The sequence below is a fragment of the Lagenorhynchus albirostris genome, chromosome 2 (assembly GCF_949774975.1).
Source record: "Lagenorhynchus albirostris chromosome 2, mLagAlb1.1, whole genome shotgun sequence".
In the NCBI taxonomy this organism is placed as follows: domain Eukaryota; kingdom Metazoa; phylum Chordata; class Mammalia; order Artiodactyla; family Delphinidae; genus Lagenorhynchus; species Lagenorhynchus albirostris.
In genome coordinates this window covers 30,928,803-30,944,128 of record NC_083096.1, presented here as the reverse complement: position 1 = coordinate 30,944,128, position 15,326 = coordinate 30,928,803, and the positions used below count along the sequence as shown (strand labels likewise).

General features: G+C 42.7%; 2 pseudogenes; one reads left to right on the top strand and one right to left on the bottom strand.

The window, feature by feature from the left end:
* Positions 1-414: 414 nt before the first annotated feature.
* The window catches only part of LOC132508513 (centrosomal protein of 78 kDa-like), a 384,029-nt pseudogene continuing 369,117 nt past the window's right edge, over positions 415-15,326 (bottom strand).
* On the top strand, positions 12,386-12,475 carry LOC132516528 (U6 spliceosomal RNA; annotated as a pseudogene).

Here is a 15,326-nt window from a genome sequence, read left to right as displayed (position 1 = left end):
ATAAAAAAGTATAGATAAATCTTTCTCTTAATGGCTTCCAGTCAAGTAACTGAAACCACCATATGCTATAATAAAAACATAAGTAATGTATTAAAATTTGAAGGCAAAAACGTAATTTTAAAAGATTTGGACCTATGTTAGGCATGATAGAGTATGGATGCTTTCCTGAAATTCACAATCAGATCCAAGAGTATCACTTTCAGAATGTTCTAGTAGATTGAGTTTACTTTTAGTTTTCTTTGATGGAACAGTCACTATTCTACTCTCTTTCTTAACAGAAATGTGTTTTTCTGAAGACTCACTTTTAATTGGTTTATTAACCAAAGAATTTTGCCCAATTCCTTTGCTTTTCTGCTTTACAGGTGAGTCAGAGCAGGAATGCAGGTCCTTCCCAGGTTGTTTCCTAGCAGTGTTTTTTGGTATATTCACCTGCTTTGCTCATTTTCTCTGAAGAATACCTGTTATTTCTAGATAATTCCTCTTCTTTTCTTTGACTTCCAGTTCCAGAAATGACATCTGCTGAAGGGAGAACATGTTCTAGCAATGAAATCTTCACAAGACTCCTGCCACTGCTCTGTGACTGGGACCCCCAGGTTGTCTTTGGAAGTTTCTAAGGCCTCCTGAGTAGACACTGGGACATGGAAGGAGTTGAGAGGCAAAGGAATCCTAGCATCACCTGTAATTTTCTGAAACTGGAGGGAAAAACAAAAGACAAGACAAAAATTCAGTGATGAACAAAGCCAACCATTAAAAATTAGAATTCAAAACTTCAATGTTACTCTGTGATCTTATTATTAACACAGTAAATTGATTATTCAGAAGATTTCAGAGCCAGTTTTTTTCTAATGATATCTTGCCACGTTACTCTCAGCTTAACCTAGCTATATCCAAGGCTATGTCCGCTACATTTTCAGACTTTGGTGACTGGGGTAGTTATTACCCATTTCCTTTCCCTCACTAAAAATAAAACCCTATTCTGTAAGGTAATTAATTTCTTTTCTGTCCTCCAGGCACAGCAAACAGTATATAGTTTGTGACCAGGCTGTGTTCTCAAACTGTCAGTTCTCAACACCAGTCTGAGATTGGTTGATGGGAGCTCCAAGTAAGGCTAGAGGAAAAGCTGATGGGTTTTCCCCTCCCATTCTCATAACCAGGTGATTTACTGTAATATGTTACCTATTAGCTATGTCTGGATTACTTATTTTAAAAATTATAACAGTATGTGTACCTTCATTAGTGTTCCTTCATTGTAAGCTGACTGCATACAAATAGAAAAGACATTTATACAATTTAAAATCTGGAATATTTTCTCTAATGTTTTCTTTCTTCATTATGGATAGTTTGCTTTAACTCATAAATTTTCTAGAGAACTTCCAGTCTCCTTATTTACAAAAATACAGTGTCATGAAATGGGCACACATTTACTAATCTCTGATTTGAAAAGGATTCCAGAGTCTTCTAGCTCCTGAGCATGTGAACAATTAGAGGCTGATCATTATTGTTTTCTCCCTGACCTGGTTACTTCCTTTTTTGCTAATCACTCTTAGAATCATTAAGTGCTGTTCTGTCCACTTACTTGGATATTTTGCATTTGTCCTGGGGCACCCTGTTTTGATTCTGATTTTTCTTCTTCAAGTGTCTTCTTTTCTTCTTTATGTGGACTACTAACAGTAGAATTCATCTGGGGACGACCTAGTAAATGAAAATCTGACTGATCTATACCAGCCATTGTGGCCAGCTGCCCAAGTCTGGACCAGAGCAGGAAAGGAGAAAAGACAAAGGTTATTATAATCACGTAAGAGCAGTTTAGACTTCCCCAGACCTACAATCATGAAATACTTCTAAACTCTTAAAAGCCAACATCCTACTCCAGACTACAAGCCTCTCTCTCCCCCAAATTCTCAGCCCTTTCTAGATTCATCCTCTAGGACACATCCCATCTCCTTACCTATTACCACTCCATTTAAAAAACTGACTAGCAGCTTCAACATCTGCCACGCACCTCGTCCACTACCTCTCACACCTCTATTCCCACACTTCTTTACCAACTTTCCTCCAGTTTCCAAGAATGTGTTTGTTCCTTCCTTCCCAACACTAACACACTGAGAAAACACCACTCCATCAACTATCAATCTCCACTTCCCTCTTCCAGCAAAATTGCTCCCAGTTGAGAACCACTGACCTATATCTCCCCTGCAGATTAATAATAATTTATGTCTAAGGCAAAAATAACTTGAATTCAGACTTATCAAACAAGCAAAATAAGTGAAAGATAGGAAAATTCTTATGCATTCCCGAATATTTTCAATGAAAACTGCCTTCAATTTAGTCTTTACAAAAAACTACACCTACTACTTACTCTATCTACAGGTTACTCTTTTATAATGAGCTCCCCACTCTACCAAAGCAGGTTTCCTTATTTGCATTTCTTAACAAATTTAATTCCTCATTTAAAAAATCAAATATATTACCTATAATTACACTAAATATGGCCACAGAAGTGATGAAAATTGCTCCAGTTCCTCAGCAAACTACCATTATAGTTGCAAAGAGAAGAACGCCATGCAGAGAAATGAACTAACCCAGCATCTTTAAGGAGATCCAAGAAAGCACAGAACTCCTGAAAAGAATTCTCAGTGCTGCCCAAAACACCTTCATCATCCAGGATCATGCTTGTCAATGAGTGGGCATGAAGGGCTTCAGACAAAGAGAAATTCATATTTCTTAAGTGGGCATTTTCATGTTCCAGCTATAAAATGTCTGACATGATTTTTTCTCATTGTCATCAAAAGTAGTCTTGCTTATTTTCAAGGAACAAAACTAAAACACTCAAAATGTAATTAATTGTAATTAACCTAACTCTCCACCAGTAAAGACAGAGACCATATCACATAATAATCAAAACCCACAGGTACCCAACAAAGTTTCCTATATAACACTTAGGTGGTATATAAATAAACCAAAGTTATTGTTTTATAAATGTTCTTTCACAAAAGATCACATTTCTAACTAGTTCAATTCATAATGAAGCCTCATTCCACACTAGAAAATTACCTGCTTTAAGTTTCTCTTGAATTAGAAAATGAAATATAGAATCTGATTTGAATAAAACATATTACAGCTCTGCTGAATGTTAAGAATTAACTTTAGTGAGCAAAATATCTAATGCTTACATTTAAAAGTCCTAAATCATACCCAACCCAACTTATTAGATGTACAATCACCAAGATTTTCTGCTACTGGTAATATCATACCATGCTAGTGGAATGAATTATCAAAATCTATCAAATTAACATAGGTAAGATTTATTTAAATTCCACTCTTTCCAACATAAATTTGTGGCAGCCCACCATAAAAGACATATGCGTATAAGATATTAAGTCAGAAATAAGAAGTTAAGACCAAGAAAGAAAAATTCAATTTTTATTTGTGGGTCTCTTTATAGCAGGAAGTCCTATTAATGAACACACTTAACATACCTGAATTGCCTAATTGCAGATTCAAAAGCATGTTTTAAAAAAAGTAATCACTTTTAAAGCAATTCACAGTCAAGCACTGTTCCTGGAGTTCCCTGGGTGTTAAATAATCTAATCATCAAAACCCTAAAAGGGGGCTTCCCTGCTGGCACAGTGGTTAAGAATCCGCCTGCCAGTGCAGGGGACACGGGTTCAAGCCCTAGTCCGGGAAGAACCCACATGCCGTGGAGCAACTAAGCCCGTGTGCCACGACTACTGAGTCTATGCTCTAGAACCCACGTGCCACAACTACTGAAGCCTGCGTGCCTAGAGCTTGTGCTCCACAAAAACAGAAGCCACCAGACTGCAACGAAGAGTAGCCCCCCACTCGACGCAACAGGAGAAAACCCGCGAGCAGCAAAGAAGAACCAACGCAGCCAAAAATAAATAAATAAAATAAATGTATAAAACAAAAAACCCTACGAGGAAAGAATGATCACTAACTCCATGCTTTTCTTTTTGTTTTTTTGCATTACATGGGCCTCTCATTGTTGTGGCCTCTCCCATTGAGGAGCACAGGCTCTGGACAAGCAGGCTCAGCGGCCATGGCTCTCGGGCCTAGCCACTCCGCGGCATGTGGGATCCTCCTGGACTGGTGCACGAACTCATGTCCCCTGCATCGGCAGGTGGACTCTCAACTGCTGCGCCACCAGGGGAGCCCTATTTTACAGATGAGGGAAACAGAGGCAGAGAAGTAGAGTAAGTAGAGCAGCACAGCCAAGGTCACACCACTAAGTAGCAGAGCCACACTGTGGACTCAGGACGCTGGGTGCCATTCCTGCTCACGGAGGTGGTGGTCTTCCCATTCACCAAGGTCACTGAAATAAAATGAACACTGATAAACTCCCTTAGGAGTTTCAGGAAATAAGACACTTTGGTCCGTGAAGTGGGGACACTGCTTGCAATAGGCAGAATTCTAACAGAGCCCCTAAGACTCCTACTTACTGAAGTACACAAACCTTCCACTTACCCAATCAAACTCTAAATCTAGGTGCTGCAGTGAAGGGATTTTGCAGACGGAATTAAGTTCAAAATCAGTTGATTATTTAAGATAGGGAGATTATTCTAGGTGGATGTGACCTACTCAGGCACCCCATGAAAAGGACCTGAACTCTTCCTGAATTGAAGTACAAAAGGGACAAGAGGGAGACTCTCCATTGCTGGCTCTGAAGAAGTCTAATGCTATGGCAGGGAAGGCAAGAGAGAGGCCTCTAGGACCTGAGACTGTCCCCCGACTGACAGCCAGCAAGGAAATGGGGACCTCTGTCCTGCAACTGCAGAATCTGAATTATGCCAACAAGCCAAAGAATCTTGGAGCCATTCTTTCCCAGAGCCTCTGGATGCTAACACAGCCAGACTGACATCTTGATTTCAGCTCTGTGACCCACACAAACTATGGTGAACATCCAACGTTTGGGGCTCAATGTCTTACACTTAAATTTCACATGCTTTAACATTCTTGGGAGGGAACCCACATGTTCCAGTGTGTATCTGAGCAGGAAACCCAGTCACGCTGTGCCTGGACTTCTGACCTACAGAACTGTGAGCTAGTCAAATAGGTATTGTTTTCAGTCAGTAAGAGTGTAGTAAAAGAATTAATATGCTACTCAACCTCCAGGTTCATGAACAAAATAAACGATTTTCATTGTTTTAAGCCACTGTTTCAGGGTGGTTTCCTATGCAGCGATAAATAATCAGAATACCTACACTTATGAAAACAGTAAGGTATATTTATACATTTTAGCTGCTTTGAACAATCACTTAAAGAATGAGGAACTCTATTATATGCCATCATTGGGAGAGGAGCTGGTATCACTTTCTGGAGAGTAGCTTTTGGTACCTTACAACAATCCTACATCAGGGGTTTACCCTAAGGAAATCAAAGTTGTGGGCAAAGATTTATCTACCAACATGATGTCATAAGATTGTATATAACCAAGCCCTAGAAGAAAGCTAAGAGCCTCCAAATTGGGATTGGTTTAAACAAAAACAGCTCACCGTATTAAGGAATGCGCTATGAAACCACTAAGAAAATAATGACAACAGGTCTCAACCAGAGTTAATGAATGGGCTTCAGGAGTTCTACATTCAAAATATATCTGTCCGTTTTTCCTGGGAGATGGTGCATAAGCTTAATCAAATTCTCTGATGTAGAAGATTATTTAGTGATAAGACAAAATATTTTTCATACATTTTTCAGACAAAAGAGCAGATTAGGTGTGTGTACATGCAGAGGTGGCTTTTATTTCCTTCAATGAGTTGTTCATTGTTTTCAAAAATTTGCTCAATGAACATATACTTTTATATTCAGATCATGTTTAAAAAACTGACAGTCTAAGAACTTCAAATTCTTTAATGTTTCATTACTAAAGCCAGCCAAGTTTTCAATGGGGGAAAAAGAGGAAAAAATTGCAAAATTCCTCTACTTTCAATATAATATAGGTTTAATAAATCTTCTAAAACTGATTTCAAAGAATGTCTAAACAAATTAGGAAACAAACAAAAAAACCCTCACCACAGTCAGAGGAAAGTAGAGTAAAACTTCCTGACTGGTTCTACATAGCACATCAAAGTGCAATTACATGAAACAGTTTCTCCCTCTAGTGGAGGGAATTAGAACACAGTGTTAAATTTTTGTGAAAAAGTGTACCCTCCTCCCACAAAGTATTAATAATTCATGTCCCTTACATGGAAATATGGAACGAAAAAAGTTAAAGTAAAATTGCTTGATATTCTATTAAATATGTAAGACTAATGATAAGGCTTTGGAATAATTTTCCTTCCTGTCATCTGCTCTCCCTTCCTCCCTTCTGTACACTAGCTAGGGTGATTTTTCTGGGACAAAGCTCCCATCATATTGGATATCAAATTTTTTGTTCACCTTTTCTCCATTTAACATTGAAATCAATCATTTCTCACATAATCAGGGGATTCATAACCTTGATTTTTTTGTGTGGGCTACAAAATATTCCACTGAGTGGGTTTACTGGTTAACCACTTTACACATTTAAATTCTTTCCAACTTTTCAATATTATAAGACAAAATAACTGTTTTTATACATGAAGGCTTTTTTCCATATCGAGAATAACGTTCTTGCAATAAATCCATAAAAATGAGTTTGAGGTCAAAGCAAATGAACATTTTTAAGGCTCTGAGGTAGCTATCTCCAAACTTCTTTCCAAAAGATTTCTGAGATTTTATACTGCCATCAGCGATGTATCACTTGGTATATAACCTCTACTACAACTGTTGGCTTATTTCCTCACATAGAGTTCAAGTTATTTGAAGATAGGGGGTGTATTTTATTAAGTGTTTATCCCCAGCACCTGTGCCTAGCACAATGTAGGCGGTCAATAAATAATTGCTTAATAAGGAAAATCCCTGCCAATACAAGATGTACGTGTGTGAAAGACAGTGTGTTTTTCTCTAACGGGATAGATGAAAACTTGTCATCTTCTTTAATGTGCAATTTTTTTCTTATAATTTGCAATTAAATTTCTCTTCTAGATTATATTGTAAAAATTCAGATTCTCTGAGGCAAATGGGCCTGGCACTACCCGTTAGCTATATAACCTTGGATAAGTTCTATGACTCTAGGTCTCAACTTCCTCATCTATAAAATGGAGATAAGCTCCCATATCACACAGCTCTTGTGAGGATTACATGAGTTAAAACACATATGAAATTAGAAGAGTGCCTGGTACACAGCATATTAAATATTAAATCTTGAGGTAAGATGTGCCTTTTAGGGTTCCTGAGATGAAGGTTGATTTTTTTTGGGGGGGGGTGGGTGTAGGTAGGAAGGAAGACCTTTTCAAAACTGTCTCCACGTGAGGAGTCCATGAAAGTCATCCTTAAGGTGTGTGATTTTGCTTGACAGTGTTGCTGGACCGCTCCCTGCAGAAGAACCGGGAAGAGTAAGACCAGGAACACACGTGAAAGAAGAAAGAGATGATAAAGTAAAGCCTGGTCACTCCCAGGTATGTCACTTGCACTTTAATCTCAAAACCCATTTGGTTCTAGGAAGGGGGATCAGGGTGTGGGCAGCATGTAGGAACAGAATGACTTTCACTAATGATCAGAATGATCTTGGATTTAGCTAAAATGCTCTTCAAACTCATTTTTCTGCTGGTTCTCTATGTGGAAGGTGTGTTACATGGCTCTGGTGATAGTAAGTCTGGAAGCCAGCTGGAGCTCTGCTACTTGATCAGTCAGTTCCAGAGCTTCAGTCTGTCCCCTCTCCTGCCTGTGTCTGCTGCCAGTGAGGTCTTTGTGAAGATCTCATTTTCAAACACATGAGGTGCTAAAGTGCTCTAGTATCGTCCAGGTATAAAGTTGCATTCTTAACTGAGATCAGACCAGTTCCTTCTCCAGACCTCCAGCTCCTTTGTAAAATCAGAGTTTCAGGTTCTATGAAATACAGATGTAACCACTGAACCCCCATGGGAGGGGGTAGCAGAAGGGATTGGGGATCTGATGCTGGAAGCTTTACCATTAGACAGCACTGCCCCATATGACAAAGGGCTAACATTGGTTGGGCACAGGTGGTAGAACAATATCACGTCCCTTTTGGTTTTATTAGAACGTTGATTAGAAGTTTCAGCTCAGCAGAGGGACAGCACCCTGGGCGGGGACTTGGCCTCCAACATCTATGGCTCCTCCCCTCCAGCACCCAGGCTAGGTACTCAGTTCCCAGCAGCCCAGAGGGCAGGAACAGAGCTCTGCCAGGTTGGCCTTCTCAGAGGGCAAGTGTAAGCAGCACAGCCAGGAATGTGAGCGACAGGCTTTGCTGGGTTGTCGAGTAGGAGGGTGACGTCTGGCTCAGCATGGCTGGAGTCAGCACTAGCCTCCCCTCGGCCATGGGCACTGGGCCCCGGTCTCAGGCTCACACAGGCCCCCAAAGCCCTTCCCTCTGGATGGCGCTGAGACCCTCCACCCAGCCCAGCCTCCCGCCCCAAACACCAGCAGGTCAAGCACCACTCAGAGAAGGGGGCCTTTAAAGGGCTTTAGAAAATCTTAGAATCCGGATATGGAAGCTACTATGTTTCACTTCTGGCTGAGAGCTCTGCTCCCGGAGCACAGGATGGCCCAGGGGAGCGAGATGGGAGGGTCTCGCTGTGACCCCCCAGGCACTGCTGGCCTTTTTAGCCACATGCCTGCATTCCTTGGAAATACATTTCACTAACAGCCAAACGGAACACCCTGAGAAACGGGAGGAATTATTGGCTCGTTTCAACCCTTAGCTACAGGGAGTTTTCACCACCGTGTGTATTTCCTCTGCTATCTGTGATGCGCTGGAACTTACCTTTGGGCAAAATGTGCCTCAGCTGTCCACGGCGCCTGACACACTTGGCGACTCTGCCTGACCCGGGAGAGCCCTGGGCCCCAGGGACAGGGTCCCTGTTTCCTGACAACCCCCTCGTGGGAGTGCTGAGGCTGGTCAGCCCCCAGCCCTGGGGGCTCACCGTCCCCTCGGAAGTGACTGCGAGTCAAGCTCCCCACCGACCCCTCCCCCCTGGTCTCCTTCCCGCCAGGGCCGCTTCCTGCACGGTGCCAGTCAGACCCTCCTCAGGGGGTAGGTGTCGGGGAAGCCCCGAGTGCGGGCGCCCTCCCGCACCCTCACGACTTGGTGCTGCTCCGGGTGGAGCCCGCGGCCCGGGGGACAAGAGGCGCGACGGGGGTGGGAAGGAGACGGGGCCACGGGAAGCCCATCCCGGGCCGGCATGGGCGCAGAGGCAGGAGGCGGCGAGGAGGGCCGGCCCAGCCGCGAAGCCCGTGCCTCCGCCCCGCCCGGGCCCGAGCGGCCCTCAGACCTCCCTGCCAGCCCCTGGGCTCGGGGTAGGTGACGGGCACGCCAAAGAAGCCATCCCGCTCGAGCCGTCCGGAGAGGCCAGCACAGGGCTTGTGCCTGATCCCGGCGTGCGGCGAGCACTGGGGCGTGAGGGTGTGGAGCTGTCCGGCCGCAGGTCACAGGCTTTGCCTGCTGGAAGAGAGGGCTGCGATGGGGCTGTGCTGACGGAAGGGGAGGTTGGAGCCGCCCACCGTCCCCGTTTGCCAGGCAGAGCTTCGTCGCGGAGCCTGTTTTCAACAGCCGTGCGCAGCAGGGACACCCAGGCCTGGCGAGTCTGCGCCCCACCCAGGGCTGCTGGCTTCTTGCGCGGCAGCCCTGGCATCTCCTGCTGAGAAACCCCGGAGACCGTGCTCCTTCCCCCGAGCCCACCGCCCGGCTGCAGAGCCCAAGGAGGCTGGGGGTTTCACCCAAACTTGAGGAAGCCATACCTGGGTGCTGGGACACAAGTGGGGGTCCCACCTTCCCCGCAGGAGCAGACCCCGCAGAGGGTCTATCTTTTGAAAATAAATATAGACTAACAGGTTTTACACACAGAATCTTAGAGCTGGGAAAAGTCCTTTGTGTCATTCATGTAGCTTCATAAGATTTTTTTTTTTTAATGAGAGGATGGATTTCCTTGAGCAAGAGTGAATTTCCAGGAATGCGTCCCTGGTTACCAAGGACTGTTTTCGGGAAGAAAGATGAATCTATTCTGTGAACGCCTTATAGAACTTATTCTATATTGTAGTTCTCTCTGGAAACACAGGTACCGTTGATCTTTGTAGCAGCCCTTAACATCCTCAAGAGAAGCTCTCATTTCCCCATTAGTACTTGTTATAGACTGAATATTTGGGTCCCCCCAGCCTTCACATGTTGACACGCTACCTCCAATGTGATGGTATTAGAAGGTGGGTCTTTTGGGATTTGATGAGCGAATCGGGATGGAGCCCTCGTGATGAGATTCTTATCCTTGTGAGAGTCATTAGAGAGCTGGCTTTTTCTCTCTGCTCTCTGCCCTGTGAGGACACAATGAGAAGTGGACAGTCTGCAACCCGGATGAGAGTCCTCACCAGAAGGCAATGATCCCGACACCTAGATCTCAGACTTCCAGCCTCCAGGACTGAGAATTACATTTTTGTTGTTTACAAGCCCCCACCCTGCCCCATTTATGGTACTTTTTGACAGCAGCCCAAACTGACTTAGCACTCTTTTCTTCAAGTACATTGAAGAATTTGTGGAGCCCATCCATTTTATGATACAATTTCCCAAATAACCAATATTCTTTCTATACACTGATTTGTCAAGTTTTTTATTTATCAAAATTGTTATAAAAAAAGCTTCCATATTTTTTCCTAATAAATTGTTTCCAATCCAAGTTGTCACTGTAATGGTTCTATGATATTAATAATTTGAACCCTAATACCCTGCTTAAAATAATCATTCATTTGTCTTATGAATAAGTTCAGGGTTCAAATGCAAAAGTTTTAAAAGGATATACTGTGTAAAACATCTATGTCATCCCTCTGAAGGAAAGAAGGAGGGAAGGAGGGAAGGAAGGAAGGAAGGAAAAAACATTGAATTTGCCCTCAGTTTAGCTGCCACTTCCTAAGGGAAACCCTTTCCAACTCCAGACCCCCAGACATCACAAATAAGCTCTCATGGGACACTGTCCATACTGTTGCATGTCATGTTTCCTGAAAAGCTGCTTCTGAGACAAGTACAGACTTTCAGGAAGTTTCTTGGAGTGTGTTTTTTGGGATAAACATAGAATTACCATATGACTCAGCAATTCCACTCCTAAATCATTGAAAATAAACACTCAAATCTACGTACACACGTTTATAGCAGCACTATTTACAATAGAAAAATCATGGAAATAATCCAAACGTCCATCATTGGATGAATGAATAAATAAATTGTGGTCTATACATACAGTGGAATAGTAATTCAGTCATAAAAAGGAATGGAACAATTAAATATCAGTTACACGGCCAAAAACATTTTTTTAAGCAATGCAATACTAATACATATTACAGTGTGGATGACTCTCAGGAACATCATGCTAAGTTGAAGATGCCAGACACAAAGGTCATACACTGTATGATTCCATTTATCTGAAATATCCAGAATAAGTAAATCCATAGAGAAAGAAAGCAGACTGGTGGTCTCCAGGGCCTGGTAGAGAGAGCGAAGTACTATCTTCTCAATGGGTACAGAGTTTCCTTTTGGGGTGATAAAAATGTCTGGGGGGAAAATTTTTTTAATTGGAAAATGATTGATTAAAAACAAGCCTGTGGGGTATTTCTTGGTACTGGCTTTCCCAATTTTGACAGTAAATGGTCAAGTACACAGTAAATGGTCAAGTACAGCAGCCATGGTTTAAGAAAGAAATGATGACCAGGGCTCAGAACACTCACACGGGGACGAGCGTGAGGGTTACTCCACGAAGTAAGCCATCCATTTTCACAGAGATATTATCCAAGGATGAGGGGAATTGAGAATGGATAGCACAGGAGGGAGACAATGACTATCAGTTGTGGCCTTGAGGCCACCTACAGTACAGAGGCTATAGTTCGACCCATTGACCCTCCTTTCACTAGTAGTTCATCTCAACTCACCTTCTCCCCTAAAAATGATCCATGGAAACTATGAAACAGTTGTTTCCAGAACTTATGCAAAGACGATCCAAGTAAAGGCAACAAAAGCAAAAATAAACAAGTGGGGCAACATCCAACTAAAAAGCAACCAACAACAAAATGAAAAGGCAGCCTACCGAATGGGAGAAAATTTTTACAAATCATATATCCTATAAGGGGTTAGTATTCAAATTATATGAAGAACTCATACAAAAATAGTAGAAAAAATATCCAACAAAAAAATGGGCAGAGGATCTGAATAGACATTTTTACAAAGAAGATACAGAGATGGCCAGCAGATAGTTAAAAAGGCACCTAAAATCACTACTCAGCAGAGAAATCAAACCACAAAGAGATGTCACCTCATTCCTGTTGGAATGGCTAATATCAAAAAGATGGGAATGTGCTTGCTTCAGCAGCACATATACTAAAATTGGAACGATACAGAGAAGACTAGCATGACCCCTGTGCAAGGATGACATGCAAATTTGTGCAGCCACACAGCACAGGGAGATCAGCTCGGTGCTTTGTGACCACCTAGAGGGGTGGGATAGGGAGGGTGCGAGGGTGGGAGACTCAAGAGGGAAGAGATATGGGAACATATGTATATGTATAACAGAGTCACTTTGTTATAAAGCAGAAACTAACACACCATTGTAAAGCAATTATATTCCAATAAAGATGTTAAAAAAAAAGACGGGAACTAACAAGTGTTGGCAAGGGTGTGGAGAAAAGGGAAGCCTTGGACACTGTTGGTAGGAATGTATGGAAAACAGTATGGAGGTCCTCAAATAATTGAAAATAGAACTATCATACGATGCAGCAATTCCACTACTTTGTATTTGTATGAGGCAAACAGAAACTCTTAATTCAAAATGAAATCTGTACCCCCATATTCATTGCAGCATTATTTACAGTAGCCAACACTTAGAAACCCCTGTGTTCCATTGATGGATAAATGGATAAAGGACATTTGGCATATATATATGCCAAATTATATATATATATATATATATATGTATGTATGTGTGTGTGTGTGTGTGTGTGTGTGTGTGTGTGTGTGTGTGTGTGTGTGTGTGTATAATTCAGCCATGAGAAAGAAGCAAATCCTGCCATTTGTGACAACATGAATGGACCGTCAGGGTGTTATGCTAGGTAAAATATGTCAGACAGAGAAAGAAAAATCCCGTATGATCTCACTTTATATGGAATTTTTTAAAAACCTTATAGAGTCACGGGGTGGAGGGTGGGTGAAATGGGTAAAGGTGGTCAATATGTACAAACTGCCAGTGATGAATAAGTCCTGGGGATGTGACTATAGTTAATAAGGCCGTATTGCATATTTAAAATTTGCTAAGAGAGTAGATCTTAAAAGTCCTCATCACAAGAAAAGAAGATTTCTACCATGTATGATAATGGATGTTAACTAGACGTACTGTGGTGATCATTTTTTAAATTGAAGTATAGTTGATTTACGGTATTATATTGTAATAACAATATATTAGAAACCAGTGATTCAATATTTTTATAGATTATACTCCATTTAAAGTTATTATAAAACATTGGCTATCCTTATAGCTTATTTATTTTATGCATAGTAGTTTGTGTCTCTTCATCCCCTCCCCTCCCCTTATCTTGCCCCTCCCCCTTCCCTCTACCCACTGGTAACCACTGCTTTGATGTCTACATCTGTGCATTCATTTCCTTTCTGTTACATTTATTATTTTTTAGATTCCACATGCGAGTGATAACATACCGTATTTGTCTTTCTCTGTTTGACTTATTTCACTAAGCATAACAGTGTTGCAGCAAAAATAGAAATGAAGTTTTTCCTCTCCTGAAAATAAGGAAAGTAAAGGGGACAGTGAACAGGCTAGAGAAGACACACAAACTGGCCTGAAAGTGTTAATCAATCCTAGTTTTATTTAAATTGTTACTAATCTAGTGTCTGTAACTAGATGTATGTTTCACAAAGCTAAATTACATCCTGTTCCTGTCACTCCCTAGCTGTCAATGTAAATTACATCCTGCATCTGGTGCTTAAGCTCCCTGCACCGTCTTGTAGCAAATCACCCTGTGTAGCTGTTTGCATTTCAGGAAGCAGATGGCAGGCAGATAATGCAGAGGCAAATGAACCCAATTACCGGTCCGCCGGACCCAGTTACCGGACTGCCTGACGCCAGCGATGCCGGTTTTGAAATAATGCAAGAAGAAGAATGCAGGACCTTTACCACTTTGATCCTTATTACCACTCCCTGGACTGCGATGGCCGCCCGAGGGGCCGGGAGGCCAGCCGGGGCTTCCAGGTGTGTGTGGGCATCGTGTCTGCAGACAGCTTCCCTGAGGCCGCGCTTGGCCCATCATCACTGAGTGAAGCTGCGCTGCGACAGCATGGCCGACATTTTTCTGGTGCTGTGAGGACCTGTGCACATTGCAGGATTTGGTGCCTCTGCCCGCCGTGGGTGCCTCCTGTGGGAGGACCTGCTGAACTTCAATGCCTACTGCCTGTGTGCGGGGTGGACTGGGCACCGCCCCTGAGCACCCTCTGCCCCCGATCTGTATCCAGAGCTTCTTCCAGCCATGGCTTGGTGAGACAGGTTTGTACTTTCCACTTCCAGGGGCTCTCGTGTTGGCACTGCAAAGCGGAGTTTTAGATAGTACAAGGTGGAAGGTGGGCACTAGAACCGGTGCCCAGTGCCCGGGTGTGCGTGCACTAGACGGGGCATGCGGCCTAGGACTCCTGCCAGCTCGGTGACCCCGGCCGAGTGCCTTAAGGCTTCTAGGTCTCAGTGTTCTCATCTGTAGAATGGGCTTAACAGGACTCACTCTCTATGGCAGTTACAAGGTCACACTCTGTTAATGCTTATAGACTCTACAGTGTAGAACACTTGGCACAGTTTGGAACATCGTTCATTATTCCACAGATGTTACCTGGTCTGTTGAAAGACTTTGCCTGGTACACACCAAAGTGATTAGGAAATTGCTATATCCCAGCTTCATTTCCTTTTCATTAAAACAGGGTTCAGGAAAAAAAGTTTTTTTCAATAGTCCTATCATATTGTGGAAAGAGCACCAGTGTGAAGGCAGCTTAGGGTTTGAATTCCAGAGTTTATGCTCTCTGTGGCCTGGGCAGGTTACTTTTGCACTACAATCCCCACACTTGTAAAATGACATTAAAAACCACCCTTTCTGTGGGTTCTTAGAATGAATTAAGCAGGTTATGTGTGTAAAGTATCCTGGCACTTGAATGAGTTGTCAGAACCAAGGGCTGCTGGAGATGATGCTTCTGCCCTAGGTAATCTCCCCTTCTACTGGGCGGCAAGTAAACACAAGCACAGTAGTCA